We start from the raw sequence: 14,551 nt of genomic DNA, 5'->3' as shown, positions 1-14,551 counted from the left end.
GAAGCGTGTGGATTGTCGGTCGAAACGAAGTGTTTGGCTTTCAGCTCACCAAAACGGTTCGCTTGGTTTGTGTTCAGGGTGTATGGCAGTTTATATAACTGAAGTTTCTGTCAAGTTTTGCCCAAGTAAGGAAAGAATTGACGCAAGAAGTGAAAATTGCAAACTTGGGTTGTCTCGCGAAATGTTTTCAGAGTGTGTGTCGCCAGTCAGGACGTTTCAATCTCACTGCCAACCCACGGACCACGGGAAGGACACGGCCTTTGTGGACAGGTCTCCGCACCGCCCGGGGGCTGCCTGGCACGCGTGGGCGGGGCGGCGCCCTCTGTGTTCTCAACGTTTTATCGCAGTTGTGGAATCGTGGTAAGACTTTATGGCTGGAATCTTCTAAGGCGACTAATTGATTTAGTGGAAAAGTTAGGCCGAATGACCAAAAAAGGAAAGAGAAACTCTTATCATTTGAACTTGCTCATGTTTCAGTCGCTTTTTTTCTAGTAGTTAAGCGAATCAGTGTTATCTTGATTTGTGAAAGGCATTTTGTATTTCTTACCCCAACCTGTTTCTAGACCACCGCTCCCCTGATTGTTTCTGGGAAGTTTAATTCACACTTCCCTTGTTTCCAGTCAGGCCTCAGCTCCTGTGGGTGTGTTTGTGTGCGTTAGTCCCTCATTCCTGTCCGGCTCTGCTACGCTATGGACCCGAGTCCGCTTGCCTTTTCTGTCATGGGATTCTCCAGGCCAGAATACTGGAGTGGGTAGCCGTTCCCTTTTCCAGGGGATCTTCCCAACCCAGGGATCGAACCCAAGTCTCCTGCATTGCAGGCGGATTCTTTGCCTTCTGAGCCATTATCAATATCCTTTGTGCGTGCTGTCTAAGGAGCTGTGGAATTTGGGGGGTTATGCAGAGTATGAACTTGGGGAGTAAATTGGCTCGGTTAGTCGTTTGTGGGTGTGGATGACTTGAAGTGGGAGGAGAACAAAAGGGGATGAGATGTTGGTTTTACAGATTGGCTTAAGCAGGCTTGGTGTGTAGTGCTGTACAATTGGAGAAAGTTGGGAATTTAGGGGTTTTTCCAAAAATTTGACTTGTGTTCAGCACCTTCTTAAAAATATCATTGTTTTAAATTCGTTTTTCTTGACCTGAAAGTGATAGATTTGGCTGCAGGAGAGAGACTTACCTGGAGGGCTGGGTGGAGACTATGGTTTGAGTAATACTCTGGATACTAAGTGGAGGATAGGGAGTTGTGGTGTGACTACCTGCAGCGAGTGGCAAACAATAGCCTTACTCTTCGGGTAAACCCATTGAATTTTAGGTGTTTGATCTCAGGGGAGAACCATTTTCCCTTGTATTGACTCTCTTTTGAACAGCTCCAAACAAGAGAATTGTACTCCTCACCTTTTCCACCTGGACTCAGGTTTGGGGTGAAATGCGTCTGTACCTTTCATAGTTTTAAAGAAGACACAGTTATTTTCAGTTCGGTTTTTCAGCATCGCAGTGTAATCCTCAGCGTGTCAGCTTAGTGATGTAGAGGTCACCTACCTTCCACTGGGGTGCAGTCATATGCTCTTTCAAGGTCAGCTGCTGCTACCTTGGTTAATGCTTAAAGATGATTAAATGTCACTCTTGGTGTCTGTTGGTTAGAAGTAAGTGAACGTAGTCAGTCTTTTGATATCTTAACAGAATTTTTAGAAAGTGTGTGTTTTGTTTTTGCTTTTTCACTTCCTTGGAAATGATCTAGAATGTAGGCCTGTGTTCTGTGTTATAAACCTGGTTTGCCTAAAATTCGTCCAGGACGCCACCCAGTGGCAAGAGCAGGTTAACTGCGGGCTTATTTGTGAATTAAGATGGGATCAGTGGCAAGGTTTAAGAAGTGCTGTGGTTTCTCTTCGTGAATAAAATTTAAGAGAATTTCAAGCTTAAAAAAAGTGAAATGAAGAAAAGAGAAGTTAGTGAAGGTAAGAATAGTGCATAGAAAGACAATTTTAAAGCCTGACTGAAGAAATCAGGCTTACTGGATTTGTCAACAAGAAAAAAAGTTGGTGCTTCTGTTATAGATTATAAGGTGTTTTTCAAACTTTTATTTTTAGGGAAACATACAAAAAACAGTTGACTCCTTTTGTTTCAATATCCTACTTAAGAAATAAATGTTGGAGAGTGCTTTAGAGGGCAACCTTGCACCTATCCATTCTTTTATTAGAGTAAAATTTTTACTTTATTTCTAAACTGAAAAAAGGTAAATTTTAAAAATACTTCATTTTTAAAGTGAGGGGAGTTTCTGGAAAAAAGACTAAAAGGTTAAATTTCTAAGTGTTGCAGTATATTTCAAAGTAGAGAAGGTTCCGTCTAATTTATATTCTAAACCTTACTTCAAAAGCTATACCTTATTTAGGCATAGTTTGGTTTTCTCTGAAAATTGTTAACCTATTTGTAAGGACTTCTTGACTATTCTAAATAAAAGGCAGTAGTCATCGCATTTGGCCGTGAGGCAGTGGCTCTATTTGTGTGTCAGAATACTCCAGGTATTTTAGGTTTCTTAAACTCAGGTGCAAAGATCACACGTCTTTGGAATGGTGATTTCTTACGGCAGCTGTGACTTTGTGTCTTTTGAAATTTTCATCCTACCCTTTTCCCCGAGAGGTGGGGAAAAGGTGGCCCACTCCGGTGTTCGTGTCTGGAGAATCCCTCGGAGAGCAGAGCCTGGCAGGCTACAGTCCGTGGGGTCGCGGAGTCAGACACGGCCGAGTGACTCTCACTCACTCTTTCTCTGTGTGTGTGCTGGCGCACTGGGCCCTCCTGTGAGGGCCTTTGGGCAGACCTGGAGTTTTCCATCGTGTGTTTCTGTGACTGTAGTGTTGTCCTGGACTCAGAGTGCTCAGAAAATATCGGTTGAATTGGATCCTTTTTTCCTGGTTTATCTGTGCCCCTTCTGTGGTTAATAATGGAATCCAGAGCTTAGGGGAGTTTAGAGAACAATATAGCTAGCATACAGATTGAGTTCACAAGTACCAGGACTGATGAAATACCAATACTTGCCATGTATTATTTTAATGAAAGGAAGTTAGTCATACCTGTAAGTGTCTAATGGGTGATGATTGCCAGATGAGAGAATGGTCTTGGATCTTGAGTTATAGAGGAAATAAATTCCCTTGTTTGTTTCTGGAATACTTTAAGGCATGTTGAGTAAGAACAAGATACGGAAGAAGATGATTTGTGATAAGGAATGACAGTTGACTTCTGTCTTTGCCCCCTACTCTCTGGTACATCTCGTTCATCAGATAATGAGATGATGTGGAGGAACTTGTCCACGTTCGCCATCTATTTCTTTTTAAACTTGCCCCTTTCCTTTCTATTAAGCAATAGTATTGCACAAAATTAGTTCCACGTCACAACATGAATTCAACATTTAAACAAGGTTTTAAGTTTCTCCACTGGTAAGTTAGAAGTAACAAGTATTTTGATTTGCTGATTTCTTAAGCTGAGGAATAGAGAATGTCTTCAAGAGACAAATTGCATTATGTAAAACATTGTGTAATGTGTAGCAATCTGTGGGGGCAAAACTATCTGGAAGGACGAATGTTGATTTTCTCCCTTCGGCTCCATTTTCAACATGGAGTCTCTTGGATTGGAAGGGAATAAGGAGCATTTTTATTGCAAGCAGAGCAAGGTTTTTTAGATTTAGATGGAGAGATATCTGAGAACAGTCTCTTGGGTGGAAAGACGGTTATTTAAAAATTTTTTTTGCTGTGCTGTGTGGCATGTGGGATCTTAGTTCCCCATCCAGGGATCAGACCTGTGCCTCCTGCAGGGGGATTGAGGAGCCCAGTCTACTGGGCTGCCAGGGAATTCTCAAAGTTGTCAGGTTAGCCCAGTTACACACTTTTAATTTGTGCGGACAGGCAAGATTTGGGACGACATAGCCAAAGGACTCAGTGCAGAGATGTCTTTGTCATACCCCGAGCTTGAGGAACATGACTCAGGGTCATCGTGTAGAGGCAGGAAGACCGACGTGTTGGTAGCAGTCGTGTTGGGCACAAAAGTTCTTTAGTGTCGATGAGACCATGGGGCCTGTGTAATGACTTGGCAATTCTCCTTTAGAAATTCAATAGAGACAGGGTTGTAACTTAAAAGGGACTAGTTAAGCTGTTGAAGAAACTTGGCCTTTCAGAGCTCTCTCTCAGGGCACCTCTTCTGGATGGACATTTGTGACTGTCACCTGAGGTACTTGTTTAGCACCTTGATATTCATCTTGCATGTGAATAGTTGAGTTAGAGGGAAAGGAAATGCTTCTCTGAATGGGCCATTGTAAGTTAAATTCTACACATCCATCCTCGAACCCCCCCCTTAACCATTGAGATGAGCCTTGGAAGGTTTACAGATGTGTCTCAAGAGTTTGCAGGCGTTGTGGTGTGTGCCCCTTGAGACCTGTACAGTCACTCTCACTCTCAGAAGGAGGGGCGTCCTGGGAAACCCTTTCTGAGCCGCAAAGGTCTGAAGGGAAGAAGCAGTTAGCTGAGGACCCATCTTGCCCACCGATGCACAAAATAAATGGAGGGGAAGCCCAGGTGCTCACAGGCAGTTCACAGCTGTTGCTCCTCGAGGCTGAGGAGCTGTGTGTGGTCCCTGGGAAGGTGCCGCTCACTGCTGGAGTGGGCACTGCTGCCAACGTTTCTTTTTCTTGTAAAAGTGAAAATCCTCTTCAAATTTCTTGTGATTGTCAAAAACAGGTACTAAATGTGGGTGTTTTTTTTTTTTTTTTTAATTATATACTTGGCTGCACCAGGTCTCAGCTGTGGCATGAGGGATCTTTAGTGGTGGCACGCCAACTCCCAGCTGTGACCATGGGATCCAGTTCCCCAGCCCGGGCCCTGCATTGGGAGCGTGGAGTCCCAGCCACTGGACCACCAGGGAGGTTGAATGTGGGTCTTTCTTAAAGGTGAAGTATTGTGACGAGAGCTCTGGAAAAGCAGGGGACATCTGTGTTACTGAACTGGTCAAGGGGTGAAAGACTGCAACAGCTGGATGTTCATACTGACGACCCCCTCTTTGTCAGCTGTGCGTCTCTCCTTCCAGGGTGCCTTGAGATAGTAGCTAAATACCGTGTGAAACCATGTTTGGTGGTAAGTACAAACAAGTACTCCTTGTTTGAGCATTTATAATTTTGGTTTTGATGTGTGTAGTGGTAGTTCAGGCCCAGGCAGACCCCGTTTTATAGCGGGTCACTTGAGTGCAGGTGTTGCCTTTTTTTTTTCCTGAACAAATCGATGGTTTGTGACAACCTTGCGTCGATCAAGTCTATTGGCCCCGTTTTTCTCACAGCATTTGCTCACTTTGTGACTGCCAGTTTGGTAATTCTCATGGTATTTCAAGGTTTTTCATTGTTACGTTAATGATCTGTGATCTCTGATGTTACTATTGTAATTGTTCTAGGTCCTTCTAAGACCATCTTAGACCCTGTGTTCTGATTGCTTCACCGACCCACTGTCTTTCTCCCCCTCCTCAGGCCTCCCTGTTCTCTGAGACACAACAATACTGAAATTAGGCCAGTTATATCTCTGCAGTGGGCTCTTCAAGTGAAAGGAAGAGTCTCCCCTCTCATTTTAAATTAGAAGCCAGGAATGGAGATGTTTACTGACGAAGGCCTGTGGAAAGCTGGAGCTAGGCCTCTTGTGCTGAACAGCCAGCTTCTGAATGCAAAGAAAAGATGCTTGAAGGAAAGTGCTACTCCAGTGAACACGTGAGTGGTGAGAAAGCAGAATCGCCTTTCTGCTGTTGTGGAGAAAGCCCAGGCACAGCCCTAACTCTTGAGTTCTGTGAAGGCTGACAGAGATGAGGAAGCTGCCGGGGAAAGTCTGAAGCTGGCAGAAGCTGGTTCATGGAGTTTGAGGAAAGAAGCTGTCTCTGTGACATCAAGCGCAGGTGAAGCAGCAAGTGCTGATGTGGAAGCTGCAGCAGGTTATCCAGAAGATCGAGCGCAGAGCATCGGAGAAGGCGGCTGCACCGAGCAGCAGGTTTTCAGTGAGGATGAGTCAGCCTGATGTTGGAAGAAGACACTGTCGGGATGTTCACACTAGAGAGAAGTCAGCACCTGTCAGCATCTGAGGACAGGCAGGCTCTCTGAGAGGCTAATGTGGTGGGGGACTTGGAGCTGAAGCCAGTGCTCGACCATCTGGGAACTCTGGGGCCCTTGTGAACTACGCTAACCCTGCTCTGCCTGTGCTCTGTAAACGGAACAAGGCCTGGATGGCGGCACATCTGTCGACAGCGCGGTTTCCTGAATATTTTACACCCACTGTTGAGACCTACTGCTCAGATTAAAAAATTATTTAAAAATTACTGCTCATTGACAATGACCCGAGAACTCTGGAGATATATAGTGAAATTCATGTTCTTTTCATTCCAGCTAGCACAATCTCCATTTTGCCGCCCATGGGTCAAGGAGTAATTTTAGACTTTCCAGTCTTGTTATTTAAGAAATACACTTTGTAAGGCTATTGGTGCCATAGACAGTGATTCCTCTGATGATCTGGGCAAAGTCAGTTGAAAACTCTCTGGGAAGGACTCACTGTTCTAGATGCCCTTAAGAACATTTGCAATTGATGGGAAGAGGTCAAAACACCAACTAATTATAATTAACAGGAGTTGGGGATAAGTTGGTTCTGATCCTCACGGATGACTTGAGTTCAAGACTCAGTGGGGGAAGTAACGGCAGATGTGGTGGAGACAGCTGGAGAACTAGAATTAGAAGTGGAGCCTGAAGATGGGACTGAACTGCTGAAGTCTTATAGGAACGTGTGAGTGGATGAGGAGTTGCTTCTTTAAAAGAATGCTCAAAGAAAGTGGTTTCTTGAGATGGAATCTACTGGTGAAGATTGTTGACCTAACAGCAGATTGAGAATATTACATAAACTTAGTTGAAAAAGCAGTGGCAGTATTTGAGGATTGAGTCCAATTTTGAAAGAAGTTTGAAAGATGGCATAGGCTGGCTACAGTCACGGCATGGCCTGGTGGCATAGGCTGGCTCCGTAAACTTATTTCTTTGCCCCACTGTGTCTGTAACCTTTCCCCAATACTGTTCATACTTTCTTAATTGTGTATGCCTAAGTTTTTTTTTACATGTCTGTCTTCTGAACTTGGTAACTTGGTCCCAGAAGTGTCACGATTGTTTTTGCGTAGTAAATATACGTAAATCTGCTCAGAATTACTTTAGTTTTTACTGAGAATGAGTGTGTTGATGGTATAATTGGTACCCAGAAGGTTTTGATCTGTTGAGTCAGTGAGCCAAGATACCAAGGTGGAGTGTATCGGGCGAGCCTTGGACTTCACTTACCTGGAGAGCCACAGTCGCACAAAGGGAACCTCAGGGGAGAGGGCGTGGTCGCAGGCCTGGAAAGGCTGAGGCTTAGCCCAGGTGTGTTGACCATCGAGTTCCAAGGTTTCCCAGGAGAGCTGACACAGCGCTGACAACTTGAGTTGAGAAGGGAAAAACAGTAGTGGGGTCCACTGTGCCTCCTGCAGTGGGAGGGCGGAGTGTGGGCGCCTGGACCACCAGAACATCCCTGGTGTCTGTGCTTGAAATGCATGACAGTCACTCAAGGTACCAGAGAGAGAAATGCCAGGGATTTAAGGTATAGCTTAAGAAATACAGTTAACGCTGCTATACGTTATATGAGCTTCCCCGCTGGCTCAGATGGTAAAGAGTTAAGAGTAAATCCTAAGAGTTCTCATCACAAGGAAAAAATACTTTTCTATTTTTTTTATTTTGTATTTATATGAGATGGTTGTCATTGTTTAGTTGCTAAGTCATGTCTGACTCTTTTGTGACCTCATGAACTGTAGCCTGCCAGGCTACAGGCTCCTCTGTCCATGGGATTTCCCAGGCAAGAATACTGGAGTGGGTTGCTAGTTCCTTCTTTAGGAGATCTTCCTGACCCAGGGATCAAACCCAAGTCTCCTGCACTGGCGGGCAGGTTCTTTACCGCTGAGCCCCCAGGGAAGCCCCATATGAGATGACAGATGTTCACTAAACTGATCGCAGTAATCCTGTCATGATGCAAGTCAGGTTGTGATTCGGTACACCTTAAATGTGCATAGTGGTGTATGCCAGTTATGTCTCAATGAAACTGGAAGAAGAAAATACACGCCAGCCATTCTTTTGATATTCAGAATCCCTTCTGATCTGTGGATGTTTCATCAGTTTTGTTCTGGTGTCATTTTGACATCGTTGTACTTTTTTCTCTTTTTGACTTATTTTTAACTTTTTATTTTGAAACCATTGTGTATTTATAGAAGAGTTGCGGACCTAATACAAGAGTTTTCCTGTATGCCTCTTACCCAGCTTTCCTTAGTATAACATGTAACCATGGTGTGTTTATGAAAAATAAACAATTAGGTTGGTATAGTACTGTTAACTACAGACTGCATTCACATCACACCAGTTTCCTGCCCCACCCCCACCCCCCAACATTCTCTTGCTGCCCCAGATACCAGTCCAGGAGCTCAGACAGCACTTGGTTATCATTTACTCTTAGTCACTTCCAAGCTTGCACTGTTCCGCCAGTCTTTCCTTGTTTTTTTCCCTGACCAGGCCTGTAGTTTTTGCTAGTAGCATCTTTACTTTGTTGACTGACAACATCTCCTAGGCTCGTGTTGTACCTTTTCTGTTCCAGACCTAGCGTTAGCTAGGGCAGTAAAGCGCCATTCCAGGAATCCCCAGTGGAGCCGACCGTGTCCTTTAGAGCTGGTTCTTTCTGGTCTGGACAGCATGTTGTATCTGTTGTGATACCGTTTGCATATTTATAGCTCATCTTGGCTGTGAGAAAAGAGGCTCCCACAGGATTTCAGAAAGGGTATCTGGTGCCACCAAAGATAGAGAAAAGTGAAGGGGTTTGAGGGGTCTGCAGTGAGCCACACAAAACTGTGGGTTGGTTTGTTGTGTGTGGGTGGAGCGGTGTGGAGCGAGGCGAGGCTTTCCAGCCGGGGAGTAGAATTATAGAAAAAGGCCAGGTGGGAGTGGGGAGGACAGAGCGTGAGATGTGGTCACGTTCTATTTGGAGTGTCTTGTCAGACGTCCAAGTGGCTGTGTTGAGAGCCATCTGTCTATTTGTGTCTGAAATGCCAAAGTGAGGCCTGTGGTTGGGGCTAACAGGAGGGAATCATTGCTCCATAAACGGTATTTCAATAACAGAGCAGATGAAAGCGCGGGAGTAGGGTGAGAGGGCTCTGAGTCCCCGGCGTTCCCACAGCTGACTGAGGGGAGCAGGTGGGCAGGTAGAAGGCAAACCGGGGGCCTCCGAGAAGAAAGCCCGTGTGTGCTCGGGTTTGCCAAGCCCACCAGCCTGAGCCCTGAAAATGTGCCCTGGGTGTTAACGGGGGAAGCGCTTCCTCGTGACCGTAAATCAGAGTAAAGTTCAAGCGGTGGGCCGGCCGGGTGCTGGCCAGGACTGTGGTGGAGGCACTTCCTCCTGGGGCAGTCTCCACTAAGAAAGAGCGAGCCCCCATGGCCGAGTGCCTCTGTCCCCGGGGCTGGTGCCTGTGAAGCTTGTGTGCCCCCCAGCCCAGGGCTGGTCCTGGGGGTGGACGGCTCATCCCAGGGGGTGCTGCAGGTGCCAGCAGTGGTCACCTCTGGTGGACATGGCCCGAGTTGAGGCCCATCCTGCCGCACCTGTGCTGCCTGCCTCAAGGGTCTTGCTCTTCCCATCATGGTCAGCACAGACACTGGCGCCTTGTTGCCAATGCAGGGCAACGCAATTGGACTTAGGACACGGTGAGCTTTGCACTAGGAACAAAGGTGTGTTCTTGTTCACCCGCTAAGTTGTGTCCCCACGGACTGTTTGTGACCCCACGGACTGCAACACGCCAAGCTTCCCTGACCTTCTCTGTCTGCTGAAGTGGGCTCAGACTCACGTCCGTTGAGTCAGTGGTGCCATCCAGCCATCTCATCCTGTCGCCCCCTTCTCCTCCTGCCCTCAGTCTCTCCCAGCATCAGGGTCTTTTCCGTGAGTCAGCTCTTCACACCAGGTGGCCAGAGTATTGGAGCTTCAGCTTTAGTGTCAGTCAGTTGACTCCAGGTCTTGTTTTGCTGACTGTATAGAGCTTCTCCATCTTTGACTGCAAAGATTTTGATGTTGGCCATCTGGTGATGTCCGTGTGTAGAGTTGTCTCTTGTGTTGCTGAAAGAAGGTGTTTGCTATGACCCGTGAATTCTCTTGACAGAGCCTTTGCCCTGCTTCATTTTATACTCCAAAGCCAGACTTGCCTGTTACTCCAGGTATCTCTCGACTTGCTACTTTTCGCATTCCAATCCCCAATGATGAAAAAGACATCTTTTTTTTTTTGGTGTTCCAAAAAGTCTCCTGGGGCTTCACAGAACCGTTCAGCTGTAGCTTATTCGACATTAGTGGTTGGGCATAGACTTGGATTACCAGGTGTTGAGTGGTGTGCCTTGGAAGTGAGCCGAGATGATTGTGTCGTTTTTAGATGGCACCCCAGTACTGCATTTTGGACCTTTTTGTTGACGTGAGGGGTACTCCATTTCTTCTAAGGGATTCTTGCCCGCATTAGTAGTTTTAATTGTCATCTGAGTTAAATTCACCCATTCCCATCCATTTTAGTTCACTGATTCCTAAAAGTGTCAGTGTTCATTCTTGCCATCTTGACCATGTCAAGTTTACCTGATTCATGGACCTAACATTACAGGTTTATATACAATATTCTTTACAGCGTTAAACTTTACTTTCACCACCAGACACATCCAAAACTCAGCATCACTTCAGCTTTGGCCCAGCCTCTTCATTCTTTCTGGGACTATTTCTCTGCTCTTTGCCAGTAGCATTTTAGACACTTACTGACCCGGGGTTACTCATCTCTGGCGTCATATCTTTCTGCCTTTTCATACAGTTAATGGGGTTCTTGGGGCAAGAATATTGGAGTGGTTTGCCATTCTCCCCTCCAGTGGAGCATTTTTTGTTAGAACTATCCACCTTGAAACGCCCGTCTTGGGTGGCTGGGCACGACATGGTTCATAGCTTCATTGAGTTAAACCTGACTGTGATCCATGTGATCACTTTGGTTAGCTTTCTGTGATTGTGTTTTTGGTTCTGGAGGCTGTGGGATTGTAGTTCTTGCTGCTTCTGTCTACCCTCTGACGGATGAGGATTAATGGCTTATGCAGGTTTCCTGATGGGAGGGACTGGCTGTGGGGAAAAATGAGCCTTGCTCTGGTGGAGACCCTCGCACACTCACAGGCACGTCTGGTGCAGTCTCCTGTGGGGTCACTGCTCCTTTCCCCCCTGTCCTGGTGCACACAGGCTGTTGTTTGCTGTTGTTGTCTGCAGGAGTCTGTTTCCCCCTTCAGGAGGTTCTGAAGTGTCTTAAGTGGTGGCATCCGGTACACTGGTGACCTGGTCACATGTGGTCAGGCAGTGGCTTACTGTTAGGAGAGGGAAGCTCCGTCCTGAGGCCTCTCCCCACGTCCCTTTGGTGACTGTGGTCTGGTGGTCTCTCTCCACATGCCTTGTTTCTGCCGGGTGCTGAGATGTCCCCTCGTAGCTGCAGCAGCTGAAGCTCAGAAGTCAGAGTAACCGCCGAGGGAGTCACTCATCGGCAGAGGGTCGGTTAGGCGAGTCTCCTGTTGGCTGAGAGTCCGTTGTTAGCAGACTGAAGCACAGGTGCCGCCTGCTGGCTCCTGCTGCGCTCCAGCTGCCCTTGGCCCTGGGCAGGTGTCTCATCCCCGAAGGTGTGCGGTTGCTACCTTCCATGGCGCCTACCAGCCATGGCTTCTGAGCAGTGTGCTTTGGATTGTGGAACTACCAGTGAGGAGCACTTCTGTTTTATAATTGGGTGCTCACTCCCATGTCTGATTGCATTTAAAACGAGATCCCCAGTATTTTATGTTGAGCATATGCAGACACAGTCGAAAAAAACTGGACATTGAAAAAGGTACACCTCCAGTTAGTGTTTTGTTAATCTTGTTATGTGTCTATCACAGCTGATTTTAACGTTAAAGTGGATAAGTACAAGAAAATATTTTTTTTTTCTATTTTGTAATTTAAAAAAAACTCTGGGATTTTATTTGATGAAGATATTTATCTATTAATATTTTTATATTCTAAATACTGGCAAATGTTGTCTGTTTGGAGTTCTTAACTTTCTAACGTCTGTAGCTTTTATTAATGTATTTGAGGTCCTTAATTTCACTTTGGCCAGTTGATGAAATTGATATGTAGTCCTAACATCCTTATAATGTTTTTGACCCAAAGGCGTTCTTAAAAAACGTTTGTTACCACAGCTGTTTCTTTGTGGTCTCAGGTGGTGGTTAAGTTTACTCCACCTCGTGGGTGTGTGCTTGGTGTTTTATCGTAGTTAGCTTCAGGTCCCTGTTTTATGTCCCATTACATCAGGTCTGTTAAATGTGCTCAAATTGTACAAGTTAACTGTCTGATATGATTGTGGGTGTGTCTTTTTAAAAATATTTTTATTTATGAATTTCAACATAGCTTATTTTTTACTTGACAGAAAATGCACCCTGTTCTAAGTGAAAGCTTCAGGGCATCACGTTCACATTGTTGTCTGTCTTATCAGCACCGTCATCTCCAGAATGTTTCTGTGCTCCCACTTGGAAACTCTGTGCCCACTAAATGGTCACTCCCCTTCCCCCTCCCATCCAGGCCTGAGGGATGTTTCCTTTTCCCCCTTGTAACACGCGTCCTGATTGGAAGTTGTCGAGGCCCTGTGAGTTTATCCGAGAGAATCTGTGGTTCCTCAGTGGGCCGTGTTCCACCGCTTCCTTCCATAGACTCCTGTTTCGGACACAGCTTCCTTGGTGTTGCCTCGTGCATCTTTCCTGTCTTTCCTACGCCATAACTTTGGATTTTTTTCTGTCTCTTGAGTGTACAGTTGACCCTTGAACAATGTGGGACTTAGAGGTGCAGACCCCCCACAGTTGAAAAGCTGTGCATGACTCTTGACTCCCCCAAAACTTACCTAATAGCCTACTGCTGACTGGAGCCTTACCAATAACGAACATTGATTAGCACATACTCTGTGTGTTATGTTGCTGTATTCCTAAAGTAAGCTAGAGAAAATATTAAAAAAATTTTTAAAGAGAAATTGTATTAACTATATTTATTTATTGATACCATAAGTTTATATTTTTACAAGATGGATTGTCTGTTAGTGTCTACATCAATATTGTCTTACATGATACCAAATCCTGTAGATGTGTTAGTAACACAGGCCAAGAAAAATGAAAAGATAATGTAAAGAAGAAATTCACTGTTGTTTATAATTCATCCATTATAACGAAGTGGGAGCAGTATGGTTGCTTTATGGCCACCTAGTGTAATCGATGATTGTTCACAGTAGCCTAGCCTATACACTAGTGAATCCATTGTGACATACAGCATTGCACTCATTCATAATACGGTATTGGAAACGCTTTTTTTTTTTTTTTTTAAACCACTTACCTATGATGATCAACTGATACTGGGGGTATGTAATCCTTTGAAAGCAAAGTTACAGAACAGAAAACTAAAATGTTGCTGTTCAATCAATCATTTTGTATTAAATGTCACTCCCTTATGCCTTTGCATTCTTGACACACTTAAAAATTTTTTTTTTCAGTATTTCTAGGCTACATGGTTCTTCTGTGAGCTTTTTCAAGTTGTTGTAAGTCTCCAAAAATTTTTTACCAATATGTTTATTGAGAAAAATGTGCACGCAAGTAGACCTGTGCAGCCAAACCCGCCTTATTCAAAGGTCATTTGTAGGTTTTTTAAAAATTAAGTTTTGATGAAATTACGGTACACAATGCACACTGTAAACTTACACAAGTAACCTTGTGTCAATTGTATCTGGATAAAGCTAGAAAAATTTCCTAAAACAATTTTAGGAAGTCATTGATCTTAATTTTGTTACTGTTTGAATTACATGAGTTAATGTTTACAGAACACGTAGAATTATTCCCACTAAACGTGTTTTGTTAAAATAAAAAATATTAAAGTCCTGCCTTGTGATTTTTCACAAAGTTTCCTGTGTGTGCCTTCCTCTCATCAATAAGGTTACATCTTATTTTTTAAAAATGAGGTATAATTGACTGGAGGCATGTTTATTTGAATCGTTTATATATCGCTGTGATTGCCACCTGAGTTAGCTGACACCCCTTTCATTATGAAATTAATCATTTCTTTGGAGGGATGACATCTAAGACCTGGTTCCTTAGTGACTCTGCATGAATGACAGTCCTGTTGGCAGCAGTGGCCGTGTGGGTATTAGGTCTCCGTTGCTCACTGAGACGCCCCACACCGTCCGGTGTGCACGACCTGGTGGTGGTGTCACCTGCTCTCCTGGGCTCAGTGGCAAAGTGCGTGCCCGCAGTGCGGGAGGTGCGGGTTCCATCCCTGGTCAGAAGATCCTCTGGAGGAGGAAACAGCACCCCACTCCAGTGTTCTTGCCTGGAGAATCCCAGGGACAGAGGAGCCTGGCGGGCTGCAGTCCATGGGGTCGCAAAGAGTCGGACATGACTGAGCAGCTAAGCAACAAACTTCTCCAGCACAGC

General features: G+C 45.1%; 1 protein-coding gene across 3 annotated transcripts in view; it reads left to right on the top strand.

Moving 5' to 3' along the window:
- Window positions 1-14,551, top strand: part of DNAJB6 (DnaJ (Hsp40) homolog, subfamily B, member 6) — a 34,220-nt gene that overhangs the window by 596 nt on the left and 19,073 nt on the right. The gene's annotated exons all lie outside the window — the stretch shown is intronic.

Source organism: Bison bison, unplaced genomic scaffold (assembly GCF_000754665.1).
Source record: "Bison bison bison isolate TAMUID 2011002044 unplaced genomic scaffold, Bison_UMD1.0 scf7180017864503, whole genome shotgun sequence".
Lineage (NCBI taxonomy): Eukaryota > Metazoa > Chordata > Mammalia > Artiodactyla > Bovidae > Bison > Bison bison.
Note: the sequence above shows the minus strand (reverse complement) of the source record. Positions and strands in the feature narration are given on the sequence as shown.